Source organism: Salvelinus alpinus, chromosome 34 (assembly GCF_045679555.1).
Source record: "Salvelinus alpinus chromosome 34, SLU_Salpinus.1, whole genome shotgun sequence".
Classification (NCBI taxonomy): domain Eukaryota; kingdom Metazoa; phylum Chordata; class Actinopteri; order Salmoniformes; family Salmonidae; genus Salvelinus; species Salvelinus alpinus.
Genome location: NC_092119.1, coordinates 22,353,219 through 22,381,112, shown reverse-complemented (window position 1 = coordinate 22,381,112; position 27,894 = coordinate 22,353,219). Strand labels below are relative to the sequence as shown.

General features: G+C 42.2%; 1 pseudogene; it reads left to right on the top strand.

Annotated features, from left to right (window-relative positions):
• Window positions 1–810: 810 nt before the first annotated feature.
• Window positions 811–26,133, top strand: LOC139563762 (proton-coupled folate transporter-like; annotated as a pseudogene).
• The last annotated feature ends 1,761 nt before the right edge of the window (window positions 26,134–27,894 follow it).

The window sequence follows — 27,894 nt, the reverse complement described above, 5'->3', positions numbered from 1 at the left end:
TCAATCAATCTACCTGACATTCTGCTTGAAAGAAAACAAGTTTCATAAGATATGATAGACCTAAATGCTGAGTAGAGTATATGACATTTCTTTTCATTTTATCTCAATGGAACTCCAAGAAAATTCTAAGCTCAAACAGAGGACTGATCTGATGTAGGCTACTGTCTGCTTGTGAGACACATAGTTTCTTCCCTTTGTATTATTATACAGTCTATGCTCCCTCTTCTCTCTCCCTCCTACCTCTGCCTAACTCAGTTCAATATCCATGTATAGGTGAAGGTGAAGGCAGCACATGCACATGACAGTACAATACAGAGTTCAAAGTTCAAACAACATCTGTATGTACATATAACTCTGTAGGTAACATATGTCTCTCACATCCAAGTCCAACATTTCTCTGGATAATTTCGCTCTGTTTTTATGCTTGTTTTTGTCCAGATGTATTTCCTAATTTTAGACTGATATCAGATCTGTTTGATTTGTCTCATCAGTGCTGCAGGACAGCATCTCCATGTTGAAAAAGCATGCAAAGCAGATGTCAATTAGGGAATGGTTTCCTGTACCCAGATTAAGCCTATTCCTGGACCCCCAAAAAATGAAATGTTGATTCTCCCGTTGAGCACACTTTCTATTCCACAACTAGGCTTAATCTTGGTCTGGAAACAGGCCCTTAAAGTCTCTGTTCCTCTGTCCAGGTGTGCTATGAGCTGTTTCAAGACTTCTATAGTACATCTGCAGCATCACGAAGGACCAAAAGAATGACGAGGAGCTGATCAAGGATCGTTCCTCCTACCTCTTCCTGCTGAAACCATGTGCGACCAGCCTAGTGTCCATCCTTCCAGCAATGCTGACCGCTCCAGCTACAAGGCCATCATGCAGAAGTTTAAGTTCTCCGTCACTGCGACGGATTTCCAACATATGGCTTTTGGAGAGGTCGTTTTTGATATAATCCGCAATAAAAATGGGAGTGGGGGGCTGGTTTGGAGATGATGTCTGTATATTCCCAAATAAATGTATTCTCAAATATTTTATTTTCTTTCTTATTTTTTTTGGCCACTGAACTGCCAAGCATGATTGTTGGTGACACTCTGATGTTCAGATGAAGGGAATTAAATAGTCTATAATGTGCACCACAGCAGAGCTCAACGCAGACAGCGGTGTGTAGCCTAGCCCAGCGGTTCCCAAACCTTTTCACTCAGGCCCCTCTTCCATCGTTGGGGAACACCCCGATTTTGGCAAATGTATTCTGAAAGCAGTTTTGGCCTTTGTTATTGTCTCAACACTGAGCTGGTCAGCCGAGAGTTTTCAAAAGAGTTGCTAATGCCATTGTTTTCCCATTTGAAATATACAGTATGGTAGGCCTTCACAGTATTAGCAATACAGCATCTGTGCACTGACTGCCACCCAAATACAATGTTGAATGTGTTTACGTGTTTACGTTCCCTGTCTCGTCATGTAATCTTCTTTTGAATTCTGGAATATGTAAGCCTACTCCTGCATATTGAATAATGTATCTTAAATACCCATGAGCAACTCAATGTTGATGTATAGTTTGTCATCCATACATGAACAGATGTTTAATACATTTATGTACAGTTATGGTACTGAACATTTTATTTTATTTCACCTTTATTTAACCAGGTAGGCTAGTTGAGAACAAGTTCTCACTTGCAAATGCGACCTGGCCAAGATAAAGCATAGCAATTCGACACATACAACAACACAGAGTTACACATGGAATAAACAAAACATACAGTCAATAATACAGTAGAAAAATAAGTCGATATACAATGTGAGCAAATGAGGTGAGATAAGAGAGGTAAAGGAAAAAAAGGCCATGGTGGCGAGGTAAATACAATATAGCAAGTAAAACACTGGAATGGTAGATTTGCAGTGGAAGAATGTGCAAAGTAGAAATAGAAATAGTGAAGTGCAAAGGAGCAAAATAAATAAATACAGTAGGGGAAGAGGTAGTTGTTTGGGCTAAATTATAGATGGGCTATGTACAGGTGCAGTAATCTGTGAGCTGCTCTGACAGCTGGTGCTTAAAGCTAGGGACGGAGATAAGTGTTTCCAGCATCAGAGATTTTTGCAGTTCGTTCCAGTCATTGGCAGCAGAGAACTGGAAGGAAAGACGACCAAAGGAGGAATTGGCTTTGGGGGTGACCAGTGACATATATCTACTGGAGCGTGTGCTACGAGTGGGTGCTGCTATGGTGACCAGTGAGCTGAGATAAGGCGGGGCTTTACCTAGCAGAGACTTATAGATGACCTGTAGCCAGTGGGTTTGGCGACGAGTATGAAGTGAGGGCCAACCAACGGGAGCGTACAAGTTGCAATGGTGGGTAGTGTATGGGGCTTTGGTGACAAAACGGATGGCACTGTGATAGACTGCATCCAGTTTGTTGAGTAGAGTGTTGGAGGCTATTTTATAGATGACATCACCGAAGTCGAGGATCGGTAGGATGGCCAGTTTTACGAGGGTATGTTTGGCAGCATGAGTGAAGGATGCTGTATAGGAAGCCGATTCTAGATTTAATTTTGGATTGGAGATGCTTAATGTGAGTCTGGAAGGAGAGTTTACAGTCTAACCAGACACCTAGGTATTTGTAGTTGTCCACGTATTCTAAGTCAGAGCCGTCCAGAGTAGTGATGCTGGACGGGCGAGCAGATGCAGGCAGTGATCGGTTGAATAGCATGCATTTAGTTTTAGTTTTACATAATAAACCCAATGTACTTTTGTCTATGGCCAAGGCTGTCAGTTATGTAAGAGATAATAAAAAGGGGCTATGCATTCTATAGAAAAAAAATTATGACTTGCAAGGTGTGTTTCATGATGCGCTAGCAGAATGAAACTGACCTTCCACAGAGTTGCATTATTTTCCAGAGAACGCAACGAGCCCCAAGTTAATTATAATTTTATATCATGGCTATAATTTAACACATTTAACACTAGAAATGTGTTCATTTGCAGGTAGAAATGTGTTCAACATCCACTGAAGTAGCTAGCAAGGTTATTAGATAGCTATAGTAGAACAGTACATAGCAATTTTTTGTAATTCTATAATAATAAGGCAATATCATAATATTTATTTATTGAGTGTCCCTTTTGGGAAATTCATCTTGCATCTCCACAAACAACAGCACAGGATCACCAATAGGTGCATAAATGCATTCATAAATCACAAGCAATAACGACAGCAGACAACACATGTCGATACAGTTTGTAATTCGGTTTGTAAAGGTCGGTGTGACATCTGCTCCTACAACGCCCTCTACTGCTCATCCTGTGTTTCCTTGACCTGCCGCCACTCCCCCAGTACTCTTTCCCTCTCTCTCTCTCTGTGTGGTTGTGTGGGCGGAGACAGGTGTGCTGGAGTCAGAGCAGATCCCCACCAGCTGCAACCTATTCCATAATCAAGACCTCTACAAATCCTCAGCCCTGCCACTTCCACGCTGCCAGATCATAATCTCTGCTCAGTCAGTCTACGTTTCTAGCCGTTTGTTACTATTCAGATCCTGTTGTGCCTGTTTTCCTTGCCTGACACTGTTTTCCTCTCCACTACAGTTCTGCCTGCTTTGACTCTGGTCCCTGTTTCCAGTCCCATGTCTCGTCATCCTGCTACTCTGTCCTGGATTCCCCACTCCACTACTCCCTTGGATTGCCCTCCGGACCTGCTTACCCTGTCTCAACCCCTCTCGCTCCAGCCTCAGCCTCCGCACCTGGTTTCCAGCAACCGCCCGAGCTTCCCCTGACCTGCACTCCATCTCCCCCCTGTGTTTCAATAAATACCTTGATTACTTCATCCCAGTCTCCTCGTCTGACTCTGCTCTTGGGTTACCCTGTTCCACTCCGCGTAACAGTCGGGAGTAATTCTCGCTTCTGCCCTCACTGCTCTCTCCAAGAACAGCGGTTCCATGTTCTTGAGATTAACTCCAATGATTTTGCTTAACAGCTTTACAATTTTGTGTAGTTGGTTTTTACTTGCAATGGATAGTTGATTGTACCAGGCTTGGCAAAAGAAAGTGAGAACACTAGGAACAAAGTGTGTGTAGAATATGGCTGTTATTCTTTTATTGACCTGATATTTATTTAATCTCCTCATGAAATACAGTCGTTGTTCTCCCTTATTGTATATCTGTGTTTGCAGGCCAGGAGAGTTTTGAGAGTCACTTATAGTTCCAAGATATTTGTATTGCTCAACTGATTCTATTAGTTCCGAGTCAATGTGGATGGGCCCGGTGTCATCTTGTGTAGTTCTGAAGTTTAATGTCATTAAAAAAAAATATATCACATTAGGAATGAGTCTGTTTTCCTAGCACCATTCGGTGACGTGTGTTATTTCTGTCCTGTAGTCATATAGTTGCCACATAGTAATTTATACTTGGTTATGAATACATTGCAAATGTACTTCAGCACTCATGCCAATGCATGCAAGAGGACATTATAAATGTGGTCTAGGAAGGTAATATGCAATAGAACCATAAACAGTGATGGAAATGCAAGTGTCACAAAAGTCTTATAGAATCAGTCCTAGCAATACATTACTTTATGAAATGGAAAATGAGATCTACCATTTCAGTCTGTATTTACAGAAGTACGTAATTGCCCTGTACACCTACACGTAAAAAATATCCAGTGAAAGAAAGATCATGAAAAGTCATGGTTCATGTATAATTACATGACTCTGTTAGAACCGACAAGTCATATTCCACCCAACAACTGCATAATGGCACAATTCTCTATACTAACCTCTCTTCTACAGTGGGGAGAACTAGTATTTGATTTTGCATGTTTTCCTACTTACAAAGCATGTAGAGGTCTGTCATTTTTATCATAGGTACACTTCAACTGTGAGAGACGGAATCTAAAACAAAAATCCAGCAAATCACATTGTATGATTTTTAAGTAATTAATTTGCATTTTATTGCATGACATAAGTATTTGATACATCAGAAAAGCAGAACTTAATATTTGGTACAGAAACCTTTGTTTGCAATTACAGAGATCATACGTTTCCTGTAGTTCTTGACCAGGTTTGCACACACTGCAGCAGGGATTTTGGCCCACTCCTCCATACAGACCTTCTCCAGATCCTTCAGGTTTCGGGGCTGTCGCTGGGCAATACGGACATTCAGCTCCCTCCAAAGATTTTCTATTGGGTTCAGGTCTGGAGACTGGCTAGGCCACTCCAGGACCTTGAGATGCATCTTACGGAGCCACTCCTTAGTTGCCCTGGCTGTGTGTTTTGTGTCGTTGTCATGCTGGAAGACCCAGCCACGACCCATCTTCAATGCTCTTACTGAGGGAAGGAGGTTGTTGGCCAAGATCTCACGAATCATGGCCCCATCCATCCATCCTCCCCTCAATACAGAGCAGTCGTCCTGTCCCCTTTGCAGAAAAGCATCCCCAAAGAATGATGTTTCCACCTCCATGCTTCACGGTTGGGATGGTGTTCTTGGGGTTGTACTCATCCTTCTTCTTCCTCCAAACACGGCGAGTGGAGTTTAGACCAAAAAAGCTCTATTTTTGTCTCATCAGACCACATGACCTTCTCCCATTCCTCCTCTGGATCATCCAGTTGGTCATTGGCAAACTTCAGACGGGCCTGGACATGCGCTGGCTTGAGCAGGGGGACCTTGCGTGCGCTGCAGGATTTTAATCCATGACGGCGTAGTGTGTTACTAATGGTTTTCTTTGAGACTGTGGTCCCAGCTCTCTTCAGGTCATTGACCAGGTCCTGCCGTGTAGTTCTGGGCTGATCCCTCACCTTCCTCATGATCATTGATGCCCCACGAGGTGAGATATTGCATGGAGCCCCAGACCGAGGGTGATTGACCGTCATCTTGAACTTCTTCCATTTTCTAATAATTGCGCCAACAGTTGTCGCCTTCTCACCAAGCTGCTTGCCTATTGTCCTGTAGCCCATCCCAGCCTTGTGCAGGTCTACAATTGTATCCCTGATGTCCTTACACAGCTCTCTGGTCTTGGCCATTGTGGAGAGGTTGGAGTCTGTTTGATTGAGTGTGTGGACAGGTGTCTTTTATACAGGTAACGAGTTCAAACAGGTGCAGTTAATACAGGTAATGAGTGGAGAACAGGAGGGCTTCTTAAAGAAAAATGAACAGGTCTGTGAGAGCCGGAATTCTTACTGGTTGGTAGGTGATCAAATACTTATGTCATGCAATAAAATGCAAATTAATTACTTAAAAATCATACAACGTAATTTTCTGGATTTTTGTTTTAGATTCCGTCTCTCACAGTTGAAGTGTAACTATGATTAAAAATTACAGACCTCTACATGCTTTGTAAGTAGGAAAACCTGCAAAATCGGCAGTGTATCAAATACTTGTTCTCCCCACTGTATATCTTAATGTCTCTCTAAACCAGGGTTGTTCAATATCGCTCCTGGAGGGTCAAAACACTTCTGGTTTTCATTCTCTCCTTCTTAAAAGGGACTAATTCGGTGCAATTAACTACCAGGTAGAAACAAAAAACACAAGTATTTCGGCCCTCCAGGACCCAAATTGAACAGCCCTGCTCACTAATTACCATGGCAATCATTCACTGTGTGTGTGTGTGTGCATGTGTGCGTGTGTGTTTCCTCCCTCCAGGAGAGCAGGCTATCTCCCTGCTCTATTTGATGTACGAGCCCAGGGAGTTCACAACTGAACTGTATGACGTGTTCAAATCTGCAAAGATGCTGCTGTTAGTAAGTGTCTTTGCTTCATCAGAGGGTCATGATTGTGATTGAGAAGATTTGAAATGCTTCAGATCCCAAACATCGACTGATTTCCTCAGCAACAAATACTAAAATCACAGAGATTTTAATGCAATGACAATTACACTGTAGTAAGACAATAACATGTAAAGATTTGGCTGATATGATGCAAAAATGGTTGCAGTCTGATCCACTGAACTAGAGGTCCAGCTCTGTACTGTATGTTTCAAGTTGAAGCTACATTTGTTTGATTTTCCACTTGCCGCAATTTGTTTATTTGTTCAACTGATGCACTGATAAAACTAACTCTAACTGTAAACACATTGATCCTATGGCGTTTAGCCTCATATGGTCCTAGAGTACTGCCACTGTTCATTGCATAATATTTTCAAAACATTTGCACATGACTCAAGTCACATAATTTATGTTCCACTGTCCACTCCTCTCACTGTCGATACAATATGTATTGCGATTCTCACGATTCTATATGTATTGCGATTCGATACTGCGATTTTATTGCAATTTGATGAACCAAACATATTTCTCACTATATGTCTGTTGCAGAGACAAGAGAGAGCATGAGAAAATGAGTTTTGATCAGTCAGGGAAATAAAAGTGCTGAAAACAAGCAATAGGATGAAATAAAAAAACTTGGCGCAGGTACAGCCGACTAGCACTAGCTAACACTACCTAGAGTAAAAAAAAAAATCAATACTTGGAGTCAAATATCCATATAATATTGTCAGAAAATAATATTGCGATATGTAGTATTATGCAATGAACAGTGGCAGTACTCTAGGACCATGTAAAGCCAGAGTTCACCCCCCCCCCCCCACCCCCCCACCATTACTGTGAGGTTAGTTACCCACATGTGATTTTGAAAACCAAATATCACAGGACTCCTCTTAACTATTGTCAACGTGACTGGCCATGGATTGGAGGATATTTCATGGTATGCACTAGCTATGCCACATGGCTCAGAGTTGGAGTCTATACCACCAAGCCCCCACACTGTTACAAATACATTTTACTTACCTTTTCACCTTGCTTTAGAAAACCTAAAATCGAAACATAACATCAAAAAAACAGAAACAAAAATACTAAAATAAACCAAATGCATTGAATCGCCTGAAGCACACAAAAAACATCCAAACCAGGTATTTACACTTTACCCATCTGAAACGATAGCAGCAATGATTTTAACACTCCCTGTCTGTCAAGGGACCCTCTGTGTGTGTGAGTTTGTGCGTCTCTCCTCTTCCTCCTTCGTGATCACATCAATGGGTCTGGGTCGATTACTTGTCTTGGTATGATATTAAAACAAAGACTGTGTCACGCCCTGACATTGGAGATCATTTTATGTCTCTATTTTGATTGGTTAGGGAGTTTGGGTGGGTATTCTATGTCTGGTGTTCCATGTTGTTCTATGTTTTGTATTTCTATGTGTTTGGCCTGGTATGGTTCCCAATCAGAGGCAGCTGTCTATCGTTGTCTCTGATTGAGAACCATACTTAGGTAGCCTGTTCCCACCTGTGTTTGTGGGTAGTTGTTTTCTGTTTTGTGTATTGCACCTTGCAGAACTGTTCGTTTGTCGTTTTGTTGTTTTGTTCAAGTGTTTCGTATTTATTAAAAGTAATATGGACACTTACCACGCTGCACCTTGGTCCTCTTCTCCTTCTCCCGACGACGTTCGTTACAGAACTACCCACAACCAAAGGACCAAGCAGCGTGTAATGGACTCCTGGACATGGGAGGAAATATTGGACGGCAAGGGACCCTTGGCACAGCCGGGAGAGTATCGAAAGAGGAGCTGGAGGCAGCTAGAGCGGAGTGGCGACACTACGAGGAATTGGCTCGAGGTAACGTGCACGAGAGGCAGCCCCAGAATTTTTAAATTGGTGCAGTATTTTGGCTAGCTAATGAATCTGAGGTTCTGATTGTAATGCCTGATTGTGGGCCAAAAGCCAAACAGCAGACTTACCCCCAAATTGTAATTTTAGGAGGGGCCATTAAATTGATAGTCCAACTGTAATTTCAGTTTGACAGTTATTAGGAATAATAGAATCTGTATTATCCTATCACTCAAGAATCGGTAACACTTTCGGTAACACATTTACATTGTATAATGTAAATGTATAATTACTATAACAAGTATTGCAGTTAATTGTAATAATTTATAGTTACACTGTAATAACAACATGTAACTGGTGGTTGCAGTCTGTAATTACAGAGGTGTAACAGCAAATACTTCTTACCATCCTTGTTACAAATGGGCACGTTTCCACTAAATTCATAAATGTAGTGTTTTTTTCCCCCAGCTGCATCCAATTCAGAAATAACTGTCACAAGGTTGTAATCTCTTGTGGACAGGTGTGCTGGGTGTCTGAGATTGCAAAGGTTGGAGGATCAATAGACTCTAATTACCTACCCGTGAATGCACATTCTTCATGTTGTTGCTAGCACTTTCCCCCAAAAAGGTTTGCAAGCTAGCTACAGTCAGAGACATATATTTAGAGAGTTGGGCCAATGCGATTTCTGAATTATGATGCATTTACAGACCTCTTGACTTTTTCCACATTTTGTTACGTTACAGCCTTATTCTAAAATGCATTAAATAAAACAAATTCCTCAGCAATCTACACACAATACCCCATAATGACAAAGCGAAAACAGGTTTTAATAAATGTTTGCAAACTTATAAAAAAACAAAAACAGGAATACCTTATTTACATTAGTATTCAGACCCTTTGCTATGAGACTCAAATTTGAGCTCAGGTGCATCCTGTTTTCATTGATCATCCTTGAGATGTTTCTACAACATGATTTGAATCCACCTGTGGTATATTAAATTGATTGGATATGATTTGGAAAGGCACACATCTGTCTATACAAGGTCCCACGGTTGACAGTGCATGTCAGAAAAAAAACAAGCCATGAGGTCAAAGGAGTTGTCCGTAGAGCTCTGAGTCAGGATTGTGTCGAGGTACAGATCTGAGGAAGGGTACCAACAAATGTGAGCTCTCTATTAACATTGCATAGGGAATATTTAAATAATGCAATGTAACTAACTGAATGATATAAGTTGGCCTAACTCTAAATATATGGCTCTGGCTACAGTTAGCTAGCTATGCAACACTAGGCTAGCTAGCAAATGCTATGGAAAACAATTTATCTCGCCTGTGTTGATGTTTTTGACCTACAACAGCAATATTTCATGTCTGGATTTTGCACATTGACCTTCTCAACCCCATTCTTTGCACACTGTCACATGACGTCAGTGTCAACACGTGGATACATTCGAGGTTGTCCTTATTTCGAGCATGTTGCACAAATGGGCAGATCTTGACATGATGCTTTAATTCCTGGCATAAATAAATACTTCCACCAATGCATCCCATCCAAAAGTGAGAATGTTCCTCGATAGTGAAACACTTGCAAGGTTACATGATGGAATAAAAGTTTGTCTTATAATCGTTTAAATGCATTTAAACCATTATTCAACCAAGCTTAATAGGCTTACAATTTGGCAACCACAAACGACTATCTCACAATTTTAACCACAACTGTTAATTAATGTGTCCAAAAATGTTGGTTAAAGTAATTGACCCATTGTCAAACGCACCGTTAAATAATGTAACAAATTCAAGTATTTTTTATGTGAACCGTTTTTGCCATTGTGCCTGGGCATCTGACTCTAGAGCCCTTTATTGCAGAGTTATGCTAATGAGGTGGTCGGTTTTCAATTAGGTAACACTTATCACGTGGTTTGTGCAGGGATCCTTAATTGTAACAGGGATTGTAATGATTACAGACTGCAATCACCACCAGTTGTTATTACAGTGTAACTATGAATTATTACAATTAATTACAATACTTGTAATTAACATGGCTAATCTGAAAACAAGACGCCCTAAATTCGATCAGCATATCGATTGTGCTACCAGGGCTGGTAAAACCCTGGATCATTGTTATTCTAACTTCCGCGAAGCATATAAGGCCCTCCCCCACCCTCCTTTTGGAAAAGCTGACCATGACTCCATTTTGTTGCTCCCAGCCTATAGACAGAGACTAAAACAGGAAGCTCCCGCGCTCAGGTCTGTTCAACGCTGGTCCGACCAATCTAATTCCACGCTTCAAGATTGCTTCGATCACGTGGATTGGGATATGTTCCGCACTGCGTCAAACAACAACATTGACGAATACGCTGATTCGTTGAGCGAGTTTAGTAGCAAGTGCGTCGGCGATGTCGTACCCACAGCAACTATTAAAACATTCCCAAACCAGAAACCGTGGATTGATGGCAGCATTCGAAACTGAAAGCGCGAACCACTGCTTTTAACCAGGGCAAGGTGACCGGAAACATGACCGAATACAAAGAGTGTAGCTATTCCCTCAATCAAACAAGCTAAGCGTCAGTATAGAGACAAAGTAGAGTCGCAATTCAACGGCTCAGACACAAGAGGTATGTGGCAGGGTCTACAGTCAATCACGGATTACAAAAAGAAAACCAGCCCTGTCGCGGACCAGGATGTCTTGCTCCCAGACAGACTAAACAACTTCTTTGCTCGCTTTGAGGACAATACAGTGCCACTGACACGGCCCGCTACCAAAACCTGTGGACTCTCCTTCACTGCAGCTGACGTGAGTAAAACATTTAAACGTGTTAACCCTCGCAAGGCTGCAGGCCCAGACGACATCCCTAGCCGCGTCCTCAGAGCATGCGCAGACCAGCTGGCTGGTGTGTTTACGGACATATTCAATCAATCCTTAGCCCAGTCTGCTGTTCCCACATGCTTCAAGAGGGCCACCATTGTTCCTGTTCCCAAGAAAGCTAAGGTAACTGAGCTAAACGACTACCGCCCCGTAGCACTCACTTCCGTCATCATGAAATGCTTTGAGAGACTAGTCAAGGACCATATCACCTCCACCCTACCTGACACCCTAGACCCACTCCAATTTGCTTACCGCCCCAATTGGTCCACAGACGACGCAATCTGCACACTGCCCTAACCCATCTGGACAAGAGGAATACCTATGTGAGAATGCTGTTCATCGACTACAGCTCAGCATTTAACACCATAGTACCCTCCAAACTCGTCATCAAGCTCGAGACCCTGGGTCTCGACCCTGCCCTGTGCAACTGGGTACTGGACTTCCTGACGGGCCGCCCCCCCAGGTGGTGAGGGTAGGTAACAACATCTCCACCCCGCTGATCCTCAACACTGCGGCCCCACAAGGGTGCGTTCTGAGCCCTCTCCTGTACTCCCTGTTCACCCACGACTGCGTGGCCATGCACGCCTCCAACTCAATCATCAAGTTTGCAGACGACACTACAGTGGTAGGCTTGATTACCAACAACGACGAGACGGCCTACAGGGAGGAGATGAGGGCCCTCGGAGTGTGGTGTCAGGAAAATAACCTCACACTCAACGTCAACAAAACAAAGGAGATTATCGTGGACTTCAGGAAACAGCAGAGGGAGCACCCCCCTATCCACATCGAAGGGACAGTAGTGGAGAGGGTAGTAAGTTTTAAGTTCCTCGGCGTACACATCACGGACAAACTGAATTGGTCCACCCACACAGACAGCGTGGTGAAGAAGGCACAGCAGCGCCTCTTCAACCTCAGGAGGCTGAAGAAATTCGGCTTGTCACCAAAAACACTCACAAACCTTTACAGATGCACAATCGAGAGCATCCTGTCAGGCTGTATCACCGCCTGGTACGGCAACTGCTCCGCCCACAACCGTAAGGCTCTCCAGAGGGTAGTGAGGTCTGCACAACGCATCACCGGGGGCAAACTACCTGCCCTCCAGGACACCTACACCACCCAATGTCACAGGAAGGCCATAAAGATCATCAAGGACAACAACCACCCGAGCCACTGCCTGTTCACCCCGCTATCATCCAGAAGGCGAGGTCAGTACAGGTGCATCAAAGCAGGGACCGAGAGACTGAAAAACAGCTTCTATCTCAAGGCCATCAGACTGTTGAACAGCCACCACTAACATTGAGTGGCTGCTGCCAACATACTGACTCAACTCCAGCCACTTTAATAATGGAAAAATGTACGTAAAAAGATGTTTCACTAGCCACTTTAAACAATGCCACTTAATATAATGTTTACATACCCTACATTACTCACCTCATATGTATATACTGTACTCTATACCATCTACTGCACCTTGCTTATGCCGTTCTGTATCATCACTCATTCATATATTTGTATGTACATATTCTTCATCCCTTTACACTTGTGTGTATAAGGTAGTTGTTGTGAAGTTGTTAGGTTAGATTACTCGTTGGTTATTACTGCATTGTCAGAACTAGAAGCACAAGCATTTCGCTACAATCGCATTAACATCTGCTAACCATGTGTATGTGACAAATAAAATTTGATTGGATTTGATTTGATTTATGTAATAAGGCCCCTTTTAAATGAAGTGTTACCCAAGAATCTGTCCAATTATTTTAACATACATTCAACCATAAACCAGTCGGTAATATGCTTAAAAAATAAAGAATGTCTAATGGTATGTGATGTTTTGTCCTAAGGGTTTACCCTGCTGGTGATCTTTCCTCTGCTGATGAGAGTGGTAGGAGAGATGACTCGGGCCAAGGTGAGTGTCCTCTTTAGGACAGCAGTCTTCATCCTCATGGCCTTCTCCACTAACACATAGATGGTGTTTCGAGGTGAGGGAACATTAGGAACACCTGCTCTTTCCATGACATAGACTGACTAGGTGAATCCAGGTGAAAGCGATGATCCCTTATTGATGTCACCTGTTTAATCCATTTTAATCAGAAGGGGAGGAGACAGGCTAAATAAGGATTTTTAAGCCTTGAGAAAAGTGGAACATGGAGTGTGTGTGTGTGCAATTCAGAGGGTTAATGGGCAAGACAAAATATTTATTAAGTGCCTTTGAACAGGTTATGGTAGTAGGTGCCAAGTGCACCGGTTTGAGTGTGTCAAGAACTGCAACGCTGCTGTTATTTTCATTCACAACAGTTTCCCGTGTGTATCAAGAATGTGGGAAGCATTGGAGTCAACATTGGCCAGCATCCCTGTGGAACGCATACGACACCTTGTAGAGTCCGTGCCTTGACGAATTGAGGCTGTTGTGAGGGTAAACGGGGTTGAAAATGTTTTGTACACTCAGTGTATGTAGGGATTCATGATGTACTGACCTAATATGACTATGACTGTGATATGTGGTTGTCTCACCTAGTTACCATAGGATGAATGCTCTGAATAATAGTGCCTGCTAAGTGACACAATTTGAATGTAGATATTCAATTCTGGGCCTGTATTCAAAGCATCTCAGTGCTGATCTAGGATCAGGTCCCCCCTGTCCATGTAATATTATTCATTGTAATCTAAAAGGCAGAACTTATCCTAGATCAGTACTCCTACACTGAGACAGGGACTGATGCTCTCAAATAGAGGTTCCCTCCCCCTGGAGAGCTACCCTCCTGAATGCTTTTGCTCCTGCCCTAATCTAGCACACCATATTCCAGGAATTGGCTTCTCACCAGAACCCTGCTTGGCTATATCAGGTGTGTTACAGTAAAACCTGTGTTTGAGTAAAAGTCTATATATTCAGGGCCTCTCCCACTGGGAAGAGGGTCGCCACCCCTCATCTAAAATAAAACAATTTTAAAAGGTTTCACAACTGATTAAGTTTATACTGCAAAGTTAAGACTACAGCCACTGGATTGGATTTTAGACAGGAGTTGTTGTGATGATGTTGATACACTTTCGATCCTGCTGTGCTTTAATTAAAAAGAGACAAATCCTGGATGTAAAGTTGTTATTTTCCTGATGAGTTGTTTAAACACAGACACCTTTAAGATAACAGTGCATTGTGCTGGCCTTGTGGGAGATGGACAGGATGGGTATTGATATCCTTCATTAAATAAATTGTTGTTGAAATTGTTAGGTGGACACGCACTCACACACTCTCCCTCTTTTAAGCATTGTGTGAATAATCAGCTGCAGCCTCACCAGATATCTGCATTCTGCTGTCTCTTCCTCTGCCTGGGATAATGAGGGTTAGCACAGTTTCAGAGTCATCCCCTCCGTTCCCATAGCCAGGTAGGCGTTGGTTGGTCTGACTAACACACACACACACGCGTGCACACACATAATAAGCACACATATCTCACACTCACACACATAACACGCAAACACACACACACACATTGGTGATGAGTAGGCTTTGTACTGTTTGTTCTAATAAAGGAGAATGCCTTCCCCTCACTTCCCCTTTACCATGCCTGAGCTGAATACCAAATCAACCTGAGATTATATCTCCCATTAGTTTTTACAGTCATTAGGAATAAAGTGCAATAATTGCACATTGCTGTGATGATCTACCATTATTAAATCTGGCATCTATTTATCTACCGCACAGCATCTCCTACAGTTTCAGAAATGAAGAGGATGTTTTACAATTTCAAATATGTTATTATAAAATAACAAAGCAATTGACACAATATTACTGCTTAAAATATGTGCATCGATAAAGCAGTTTAGTAACTTATATTATGTAAAAAAAAAGACAACTCTGTCTTGTTCTGCACTGTCCTGTCTCTTCCTGTCCTGTCTTTCCTCTTCTGTCTGCCCTCATCCCTGTCTGTCCTCCTCTATCCTGTTGGTCCAGTTTTCCAGTCCTGTCTGTCGTCCTGTGGGTTTTGGAACACACGTGTGAACAAATTACATGTTATATACTTTCTTTTTCATGTGATTTTCACCACTTCCATCTACATCTGGTCCAGGGACCGACCCTGCTTAGTTTCAGAAGCGAACCAGCAGTGGGATGCAGGGTGGAAAAAGGTATCGAAAGCAAAGGCCAGGGTAACATAACCAAAGATAGTGAAAATTTAAGGAAAGAGGGAGGCGTTCTATATAATTACTTAATCATTTTTTTTATCACTGAAATAAAAGGCTGCCGCCATTTACAATTAATTTGCTCTCGCATTTAAAATGATTTCTTTCGAATATTCAGTTTTGATATCAATACTTCTGGGTTACAGTATTTTTTGTTTTCAATATCATCATTTCTTTTGTAATAATAAGAACTTTGTTCTCGACTTCAGAAGTTTTGCTTGATATTAATGGCACAAAAGTAACTCACTCACTAGACCATATAAAGATGTTTAAAGCGGCAAATTTTAATTGAAACATTAACAAAGTGTACTCCCTGTCAAAGTTTCAGTAAAAATCTGAGGGATGGGCCGGAAGAAATGCAACCAATCTCAAATCCATTTGCTACGTTATTGATGCAAACTCTGACATTCCATGATATCAGAATTATAGTTTTAACAAAAAAATGTAGACTATACAGTGCTTGTTTACATTTACTTTGTTGAGTGAATGTGGCATTTTCTTACATGTGAAACTGCAAATTTGATTTTCATTTTCACAAGTGGAATTGCAAGTAAAAATCGAATTTGCAGTTATTCAGATGTGAAACAGCACATTTGACATGTGTTTTTTTAAGGGCTCCTCTGTCTTGTGTGTCCCATGCAGTGGTTGTAGTGTCTGCCCCTGCTGGCAACCCTCAGGCTGTCATCCGCTCTCTGTCCTCCGCCAACGTAGAACAAGATGAACAAGGTGGGTCCAGAGCCCCACATCAAACAATTTACATTTACATTTAAGTCATTTAGCAGACGCTCTTATCCAGAGCGACTTACAAGTTGGTGCATTCACCTTATGATATCCAGTGGAACAACCACTTTACAATAGTGCATCTAACTCTTTTAAGGGGGGGGGGGTTAGAAGGATTACTTTATCCAATCCTAGGTATTCCTTAAAGAGGTGGTGTTTCAGGTGTTTCCGGAAGGTGGTGATTGACTCCGCTGACCTGGCGTCGTGGGGGAGTTTGTTCCACCATTGGGGTGCCAGAGCAGCGAACAGTTTTGACTGGGCTGAGCGGGAGCTGTACTTCCTCAGAGGTAGGGAGGCGAGCAGGCCAGAGGTGGATGAACGCAGTGCCCTTGTTTGGGTGTAAGGCCTGATCAGAGCCTGAAGGTACGGAGGTGCCGTTCCCCTCACAGCTCCGTAGGCAAGCACCATGGTCTTGTAGCGGATGCGAGCTTCAACTGGAAGCCAGTGGAGAGAGCGGAGGAGCGGGGTGACGTGAGAGAACTTAGGAAGGTTGAACACCAGACGGGCTGCGGCGTTCTGGATGAGTTGTAGGGGTTTAATGGTACAGGCAGGGAGCCCAGCCAACAGCGAGTTGCAGTAGTCCAGACGGGAGATGACAAGTGCCTGAATTAGGACCTGCGCCGCTTCCTGTGTGAGGCAGGTTCGTACTCTGCGAATGTTGTAGAGCATGAACCTACAGGAACGGGTCACCGCCTTGATGTTAGTTGAGAACGACAGCGTGTTGTCCAGGATCACGCCAAGGTTCTTAGCACTCTGGGAGGAGGACACAATGGAGTTGTCAACCGTGATGGCGAGATCATGGAACGGGCAGTCCTTCCCCGGGAGGAAGAGCAGCTCCGTCTTTCCGAGGTTCAGCTTGAGGTGGTGATCCGTCATCCACACTGATATGTCTGCCAGACATGCAGAGATGCGATTCGCCACCTGGTTATCAGAAGGGGGAAAGGAGAAGATTAATTGTGTGTCGTCTGCATAGCAATGATAGGAGAGACCATGTGAGGATATGACAGAGCCAAGTGACTTGGTGTATAGCGAGAATAGGAGAGGGCCTAGAACAGAGCCCTGGGGGACACCAGTGGTGAGAGCACGTGGTGCGGAGACAGATTCTTGCCACGCCACCTGGTAGGAGCGACCTGTCAGGTAGGACGCAATCCAAGCGTGGGCCGCGCCGGAGATGCCCAACTCGGAGAGGGTGGAGAGGAGGATCTGATGGTTCACTGTATCAAAGGCAGCCGATAGGTCTAGAAGGATGAGAGCAGAGGAGAGAGAGTTAGCTTTAGCAGAGCGGAGCGCCTCCGTGACACAGAGAAGAGCAGTCTCAGTTGAATGACTAGTCTTGAAACCTGACTGATTTGGATCAAGAAGGTCATTCTGAGAGAGATAGCAGGAGAGCTGGCCAAGGACGGCACGTTCAAGAGTTTTGGAGAGAAAAGAAAGAAGGGATACTGGTCTGTAGTTGTTGACATCGGCGGGATCGAGTGTAGGTTTTTTCAGCAGGGGTGCAACTCTCGCTCTCTTGAAGGCGGAAGGGACGTAGCCAGCGGTCAAGGATGAGTTGATGAGCGAGGTGAGGTAAGGGAGAAGGTCTCCGGAAATGGCCTGGAGAAGAAAGGAGGGGATAGGGTCAAGCGGGCAGGTTGTTGGGCGGCCGGCCGTCACAAGACGCGAGATTTCATCTGGAGAGAGAGGGGAGAAAGAGGTCAAAGCACAGGGTAGGGCAGTGTGAGCAGAACCAGCGGTGTCGTTTGACTTAGCAAACGAGGATCGGATGTCGTCGACCTTCTTTTCAAAATGGTTGACGAAGTCCGCACAATCAAATAATTTACATTTGATTTATAAATCCCTTTTTACATCAAGTGTACAGTGTTCACAAAGTACTTCACAGTAACCTGACCTAGACCCCAGAAAGCAAGAAGAATGACAGTGGCAAGGAAAAACTTCATAGAATGAAAGAAACCTCAAGAGGAACCACCCCTTGACTCCCATGTCAAGAAGACTGAAATGAAGAGACAGTTTAGCACTGGACTCTTGATCCAGAAATCCCCTGTCCTCAAGTCCAACTCCTGAGACAAAGATGAACGTTATTCTGTTCTCATGAAAATTGAAATCCTGAGCACAGCGAACATCCCTGGTTAAGGCCAGATGGCGAAGCCTTGTGGATGTTCTGTTCTGTGTTCTCTGTAAGCCCGTCATGGCCACATCAGAGAATGGTTGGATGAACAAATGATGCACAGTGACATTTTATTGTTCCTTTCTCTTATTCAGTCCCTTTATCTAAACAAAATGCTATGTAGAATGTTAACCCTTATTATTCCTCAGATCATTGTACCACAAATAACCTGCTCTTGAAGGCTAAAAAACATTAGGGTTGCAATCAAGATTTCAGAGAGTTAAATAGTTACCTTGTCTGGATACTAACCAAGTGCCTCTGTATAATGATGTAAGAAATGTGTGTTCATGTCAGAAACAACAGCATTTTATTCTGAACATTTATTTTACCATTGTTTTTATTCTGAAGGGCATATTGCACTTCCACTTTTAAGCTTACATTCAAAAGTACTTAGCTAGCAGCCAGTCTCTCTCTCGGATCAATAAGTATTCCATGTTGGAACCACTTAAGATTGCCCTTCCTCTGCTCTATGTACTTCATCTTATTCCGCTCTAGTTGGTACTGTAAGCACAGTCACCAGCTTAACAATGTAACAAAGAGATACTATATCATTGTGTGTCTTTCTCTGTTCTAAGTTATTCAGCCTGGACTGTGTGTACTTAGAGGTAAACAACACTTTCAATGAAAGTACAATGATCCAAAAACATTGAATATTTAAACTTCTGAATCTTCATGAATTCAGTTGACGGAACTCGCTCTTTGTAAACCCTTATCTCTTTTGTGACCCGTGCAGGTGTGATGTTCTCCTTCTCTGCGTCTGTAGAGACCACATGTATTATGGTCTGCACCCTCGTACCCTGCTCACCTTCCCAGGGATGCCCTTCATCGTTATGGCAGGCTTTACACTCATTCTCTTCATCTTAATGCAGTTAGTCACCTGCTGGTTGTCCTTATATACCTGATTGATAACAATTTAACAAAAAATATTACAATGAAATAGCATGGTTTCACAAACAGATTTTTTCTGACACACACACAGCAACCTTTAGTTGTCAGAAAGTGTCCGTCTTTGACACGTGATGATTGAACGGCCTTGGCATGGGCATACAGTATATAAGAACATTAAAGATTGATGAAGAGTAATTTGTGTACTTTATGTACTGTACGTAGGGAAAAATGCAGGTTTAGCTGCATTCACTTTGGCTTAAAGGAACACCAACGCAATTAACATATCAAAATGTTAATTGTTGTAAGGTTTCTCAAAATTGAATTATCATTATTGCTGAGTTATCAGTGAAACGTTTATTCTGAAGCTTTTAAATAGATTTTATAGATTTTGTCATGTAATTAATTAATGTCTGTTAGCTTACTTTTGTGCCATTGCTTGAATGTTGAATACAGTACATGACCTTCTGTCTTTAAAAGCTACAATAAGTGAATCCCAACAGTGAAGCATAGGGCTACCATTAAACACTAACCTGTATAGTAGTCTTTGTCTATGGCTGTAGAGCTTTGGTCAAAAGTAGTGCACTATATAAGGAATAGTGTGCCATTTAGTACGTGTCTTATGATTCTGACTGGCTGGAGCCAAATGTGTTGTATTACAGGGTCAGGTCTGACAATAAACAGGCACTACCAACTCCAATTGATTGTGACGGTCCATTTGATGTTCTTCCTGACACTATAATTAAGTCATTGTGTTTGGTAATGGAGGGATTAGGTAATGTAGGGGTCCCTGTAATAAAAGCTCCATGTGGTCTGATCTGGTGGTTGGTGTGTGTGTGTGTGTGTGGTGTGTGTATGTATGTGTGTGTGTCTGTGTAGTGAGGAGTGGAGCAGCTATGTTATCAGGCCCAGTCTGTAATTACAACTCTAATGGGATGTTTACTCCCTGTATTGCTGGCTGGGTTGGAATTCAGGAAGTACAAGTTAATGACAGGTTATGGATGATTGTCTATCCCTCTAATATGTGAAAATATAAGGTAATGCCTGTGGGTGAGTATGTGTACTGTGTGCACCTGTGCATACATGGGTGGGTAACCAGTTGGAGATCACATTTTGAGAGACGTGCTGATAAAAACAGGTCAAATTTTGAAATGGATTAGCAATACAAAAACAAAAATGTACATTTGCTGAAGTCAAACATTTTCATAATAACAAATATTGAGGTTATATTCTAACATAAGACACAATACACCTTGATAGACAATATAGACAATGCAGCAGCTTGAACAGTATTCTATCATTTTAACTGTAGTATTCTATCATTCTAACAGTAGAATTATATCATTCTAACAGTATATTCCATCATTCTAACTGTAGTATTCTAGCATTCTAACTGGGGTATTCTATCAATCTAACTGTAGTATTATATCATTGTAACTGTAGTATTCTATCATTCTAACAGTAAAATTATATTATTCTAACAGTATATTCCATCATTCTAACTGTAGTATTCTATCATTCTAACTGGGGTGTTCTATCATTCTAACTGTAGTATTCTAGCAATCTAACTGTAGTATTATATAATTCTAACTGGGGTATTCTATCACTCTAACTGTAGTATTCTATCAATCTAACTGTAGTATTATATAATTCTAACTGGGGTATTCTATCAATCTAACTGTATTATTCTATCTTGACACCATGAAATACTGATGAGAAAGAAGTGACGATGAAAGGGAATCAGTGAAGAGATAATGACAGTCGGTGGAACTCTGGTATTGGGTGCGCGCATCAGCATCCACTAATATAATCGAGAGAGAGAGAGAGAGAGAGAGAGAGAGAGAGAGAGAGAGAGAGAGAGAGAGAGAGAGAGAGAGAGAGAGAGAGAGAGAGAGAGAGAGAGAGAGAGAGAGAGAGAGAGAGAGAGAGAGAGAGAGAGAGAGAGAGAGAGAGAGAGAGAGAGAGAGAGAGAGAGAGAGAGAGAGAGAGAGAGAGAGAGAGAACGTGCATACATGGGTGGGTAACTAGTTGGAGACCACAGTTTGAGAGAAGTGCTGAAAAAAACACTCTCTCTCAGCAAAAAAAGGAATTATCTTTCTACCCAAACACAGAACACAGAAGAGCGATAACATTTAAGACATTTATTTTGGCCTAAAACAAAGTATTATATTTTATGTTTGTCAAAATAATGTGAGGGAGTGATAGAGATGGAGATGGTATGAAATGTCTACTTCCACCACTCAGAAAAAAAGACGGATCCAACCCACAGTATACATACCCCACATTTCTCCACGAGTAAAAAACCCTGAATGGTTGATGAGGAGGAAATGGATGAGCTTAAGAAAGCCTCCCATGTTTTATCATTGTTTTCAGCCTGGAAATCAAACTCTGTTTATTGGTTAAGCAGGTCGGGAAATTGAATGCAGATGTGGTATATTCCCATCGAGATATACATTTATCATAACAAAATAGTGAGCTTTGACTAGAATTAATGCTGTGGCAATGGTACAGTATGCCATACAAAACATGAAGTAATGTATTATATTCTAATGTTATTTGTCAAAATCAATCAAAGCAAAGTCCCAGAAAATAGAACTAAGTTGACCACAGATAGTTTGGATAATCATGGTTTCAAATTGATAACAAACATACCATAGCAACTGTGTGATAAAATTAGAAGGACTTCTTCAGCATCTGTTAGGTTGGTGGTGGTAACACAATGCCATCTGGTAAAGGCAGATATTATACAATTGAGTGTCTGTTTGTGGTGTACAGCATGTATGTCTGTCTGTCTTTTTATGATGTGTACCGTACTATGTGGTGCGTGGGAAGAGTCATGCTGCTGCTGAATGGAGATTTGTTGAAGTGATTGCATTGATTGAGACAGTGGATTGATTGATACAGTTTGTGTGCAGGGAGCTGCCTTAATCAACATCCACGGAACAGTGGGTTAACTGCCTTGCTCAAGGGCAGAATGACAAATTTTTACCTTGTCAGCTCAGGGATTTGATCCAGCAACCTTTTGGTTACTGGCCCAACGCTCTAAACACTAGGTTACAACCAATAACTCTAAACCAAGCTGGTAATTGGACCGGTGATGACACACATGATACTTGCAGTTGTCACACTCTCAATGACAAGGATGCAATGACACTCACAAGGTACCCTACATGGCCAAAAGTTTATGGACACCTGCTTGTCGAACATCTCATTCCAAAATCATTGGCATTAATATTTAGTTTGTCCCCCTTTGCTGCTATAACAGCCTCCACTCTTTAAGCATTTCACTGTAAGGTCTACACCTGTTGTATTCGGCGCACGTGACAAATAAACTTTAATTTGATTTGAGTTTGTTAAAGACACAGACACAAACCTTCAGCCTGACAGAGAGATGCTCCTCCTGCTCAGCTTCCAGGCAAAATAAGCATCGCTGTTGGGTCAATACTTTTGGACTTGTTATTGTAGTTGTTTATTTCTTTCTTTATGTTTACAGTAATTGCCTTCTTCCTCTTTTTCTTCTTCTTCTTCTAGCTGACTAGTACAGAGATAATAAGGGCTGGATGTAAGGCCAGGGTTGCTTCCATAGCTGCCTGACTCCCTGCTCTTTCTCCTCTCTTTGCTTTCTCTTTCTCTCTCTCTCTCTTTTTCTCTATTGATTGATTGCCTGGATCTTCCTGTGCTAGACATGGATAATACAGAGCCAGACTGGCAGCCTACTGTTGGTAGATTAGTGACAGTCCACTCTCAATGGGGAACTACTTAGAAGACTGACAAAAGACTTGTCATACAATTGGTATTGAACATGTCAGGCATAGGAGATGTTGTTGTGAGTTGTTGTGCATTTTTTCTACTGGTTGAATAGATAAATCCTTTTTATTTCAACAATTTAAGAATCTGGTTAGTACAACAATAGAAAAAAACAGGTTGAGATAGATTGCCTTTCATAGCCTTAATCTAATATAATAAAGGGAAGACCAACTCCATGCATTCAACACATTTGGCCAAATATATTGTAACGACACCAGTATTGTAATCCAGGATATTACAATGTAAAAAGAGGGATAGCTAGTCAGCTGTACAACTGAATGCCTTCAACTGAAATGTGTCCTCCGCATTTATAACCCAATCCTTCTGAATCAGAAAGGTGCAGGGAGCTGCCTTAATCGACATCCACGGAACAGTGGGTTAACTGCCTTGCTCAAGGGCAGAATGACAGATTTTTACCTTGTCAGCTCAGGGATTTGATCCAGCAACCTTTTGGTTAGTGGCCCAACGCTCTAAACACTAGGCTACAACCAATAACTCTAAACCAAGCTGGTAATTGGACCGGTGATGACACACATGATACTTGCAGTTGTCACACGCTCAATGACAAGGATGCAATGACACTCACACGGTACCCTACATGGCCAAAAGTATGTGGACACCTGCTCGTTGAAAATCTCATTCTAAAATCATTGGCATTAATATTGAGTTTGTCCACCCTTTGCTGCTATGACAGCCTCCACTCTTCTGGGAAATATTTCCACTAGAAGTTTGAACATTGCTGTGGGGACCTGTTTCCATTCAGCCACAAGAGCATTAGTGAGGTTGGGCACTGATGTTGGGCGATTAAGCCTGGCTCGCAGTTGGTTTTCCAATTCATCCCAAAGGTGTATGATGGGGTTGAGGTCAGGGCTCTGTGCAAGCCAGTCAAGTTCTTCCCCACCAAGCTTAACAAACCATTTCTGTATGTACCTCGCTTTGCGCATGGGGGCATTGTCATGCTGAAACAGGAAAGGGCCTTCCCCAAACTGTTCTTCCCCAGAATCGTCTAGAATGTAACTGTATGCTGTAGTGTTCAGATTTCCCTTCATTGGAACTAAGGGGACTGGCCAGAACCATGAAAAAAGCCTTGGACCATTATTCCTCCTCCACCAAACTTTACAGTAGGCACTATGCATTGGGGTAGGTAGCACCCTCCTGGCATCCGCCAAACCCAGATTTGTCCGCCGGACTGCCAGATTGTGACACGTGATTCATCACTCCAGAGAATGCGTTTCCACTGCTCCAGCGTCCAATGGCGGCGAGCTTTACACCACTCCAGCTGATGCTTGGCATTGCGCTTGGTGATCTTAGTACTGTGTGTGGATTCTCAGCCATGGAAACCCATTTCATGAAGCTCCCAATGAACAGTCATTGTGCTGACGTTGCTTCCATAGGCAGTTTGGAATTCGGTAGTGAGTGTTGCAACACACATGATTTATACTCGCTACGCGCTTCAGCACTTGGCGGTCCCGTTCTGTGAGATTCTGTGGCCTACTACTTTAAGGCTGAGCTATTGTTGCTCCTATACGTTTCCACCTCACAATATCACTTGCAGTTGACCGGGGAAGCTCTATCAAAGCAGAAATTTTATGAACTGACTTGTTGGAAAGGTGGCATCCTATGGCGGTGCCACGTTGAAAGTCACTGAGCTCTTCAGTACGGGCCATTCTACTGCCAATGTTTGTCAGTGGAGATTGCATGGCTGTGTGCTCGATTTTATACACTTGTCAGCAACAGCTGTGGCTGAAATAGCCAAATCCACTCATTTAAAGGGATGTCCACATACTTTTGTGTGTATATTGTATAATGTCACTGAACATTACTTCATCAGCACCAACTGCACTGTCTGACCAGGCTCAGAATCAGAGAGCATTGTAGCGTGCCGCCACAATTATCATTTTTTGATGACTTAAAATTACAGGTTTAATTTGGCCTCAGCTGTGCCCGTGTTATTACAGCGAAGGAATGACAACAGAAAGAAGGCTGTTTGGATTAGCTGTGTGGCTTTGGCATCCTAATGCTCTTCTGTTCCGCATGTACACTCTCTCATTAAGACTGAAATGAAGGCACATCGTTGGGACCTGTCAGGAAGAAATGATCCCACATGCAGTCACCGGCATATACACATCTGACAGCAACAATTAGTTATCAATTCAGTCACCCCCGCCAATCTCAGCTCCGACAACAAGCAAATAGTTAATTGGCCAACACTTCTCTAAATTGGATTTCATCCAGGTGATATTCTTTGAATGATTAGGTGTGTAAAGGTCAAGTATCATACACACTGTGATATTGGCTTGTCTGTAGTTTCACTACATTTTTTGCTCAAATATAAAATAATAAAATGAAATATGTCTGATACAATTCATTATACAGTATGTTATATTACTAAGTCATAAATTATGCTACATGTTGTTTTCGAACTCAAATATCTAGTATGAAGCTTAACATTGAAGTAATGTTTCCAACAGAATAGCGTAATGAACAACCCTTGAAATGCATGATGGTCGATATAACACTATGATGACAGTAGTATTTAGATTACGTTAATAATAGATTACAGTATTAGAAAGTGTTGTATCTGTGGACCACTCCCAATTGGTATATCCTTTAAGAATTTATACTCAGTAATCTTATGTCCCCCTTTAATATCCATAAAACCCCCATTTGACGAAATACGGGATATGAGATTCAGAGGGCTTGTGTTGGGAGAATAAGGAGATCCCTCAGGAGAAATTAAAATGGAAGGGTTTCATTGGTGGATAATTTGGTGTGACGAATAGGTGCTCAGGTCCTCCAGGAAACAATGTCTTCTCTCTCTCTCTTTACAAGTGGATCAGTGAGACGCCGGCCATAGAAACCCACCTAGTCATACAAGACTAAACACAGGCCTACAACACACTTGTAGGCAACACACACCACATACAACACACACCACATACTGCAGATAGTACACTATATAGGGAATAGGGTGTCATTTGGGATGTAACTCTAGTGTTCACCACAGATGGAATAGGAATAGGAATGGGAAGGAGGCCAGAAATAGAGTCTCCTCGATTAAAAATATATATTTCCGATAATCAAGTGTGAAAATCAAGTGCTAACCTTGTTTTTTAAAGGGTCAGTGCAGTCGAAAACGTGATTATCTGTGTTTTAAACAGTACCAGTCAAAAAATGTACTTACTCCTTCAAGGGTTTTTCTTACATTTTTTACTATTTTCTACATTGTAGAATAACAGTGAAGACATCAAAACTATGAAATAACACTTGGAAACATGTAGTAACCAAAACAGTATTAAACAAATCAAAATATATTTTATATTTGAGATTCTTCAAAGTAGCCACCCTTTGCCTTGTTGACAGCTTTGCACACTCTTGGCATTAACCAGCTTCTTGAGGTAGTCACCTGGAATGCATTTAAATTAACAGTTGTGCCTTGTTAAAAGTTCATTTGTGGAATTTCTTTCCTTCTTAATGCATTTTAGTCAATCAGTTGCTCGTAACTTGTTTTGTACATAATGTTGCTGCTACTGTCTCTTATGAATGAAAAGAGCTTCTGGACATCAGAACTGCGATTACTCACCTCAAACTGGACGAAGAGTTTTTCTTCAATGAGTCAGATGGGACGGATATACTACAGACACTCGGCCAGGCCCAGATCCCCGTCATTCGCTGGAGAAGGAAACTGAGATTTTGCGGAAAAAGATCAGGGTGCCTTGTGAGGATCAGGCGCCGAGTGGCTAATCTGCCTTTGCGTTCCGTTCTGCTAGCTAATGTTCAATCGCTGGAAAGTAAATGGAACAAACTGAAAGCACGTACAGTATATCCCACCAACTGGACATTAAAAACTGTAATATCTTACATTTCACAGAGTCGTGGCTGAACGACGACATTAAGAACAGACAGCTGGCGGGTTATACACTCTATCGGCAGGATAGAACAGCAGCCTCTGGTAAGACACGGTGCGGGGGCCTATGCATATATGTAAACAACAGCTGGTGCACGATATCTAAGGAAGTCTTGAGGTTTTGCTCGCCTGAGGTAGAGTATCTCATGATAAGCTGTAGACCACACAATCTACAGTGGGGAGAACAAGTATTTGATACACTGCCGATTTTGCAGGTTTTCCTACTTACAAAGCATGTAGAGGTCTGTCATTTTTATCATAGGTACACTTCAACTGTGAGAGACGGAATCTAAAACAAAAATCCAGAAAATCACATTGTATGATTTTTAAGTAATTAATTTGCATTTTATTGCATGACATAAGTATTTGATCACCTACCAACCAGTAAGAATTCCGGCTCTCACAGACCTGTTAGTTTTTCTTTAAGAAGCCCTCCTGTTCTCCACTCATTACCTGTATTAACTGCACCTGTTTGAACTCGTTACCTGTATAAAAGACACCTGTCCACACACTCAATCAAACAGACTCCAACCTCTCCACAATGGCCAAGACCAGAGAGCTGTGTAAGGACATCAGGGATAAATTGTAGACCTGTACAAGGCTGGGATGGGCTACAGGACAATAGCCAAGCAGCTTGGTGAGAAGGCAACAACTGTTGGCACAATTATTAGAAAATGGAAGAAGTTCAAGATGACGGTCAATCACCCTCGGTCTGGGGCTCCATGCAAGATCTCACC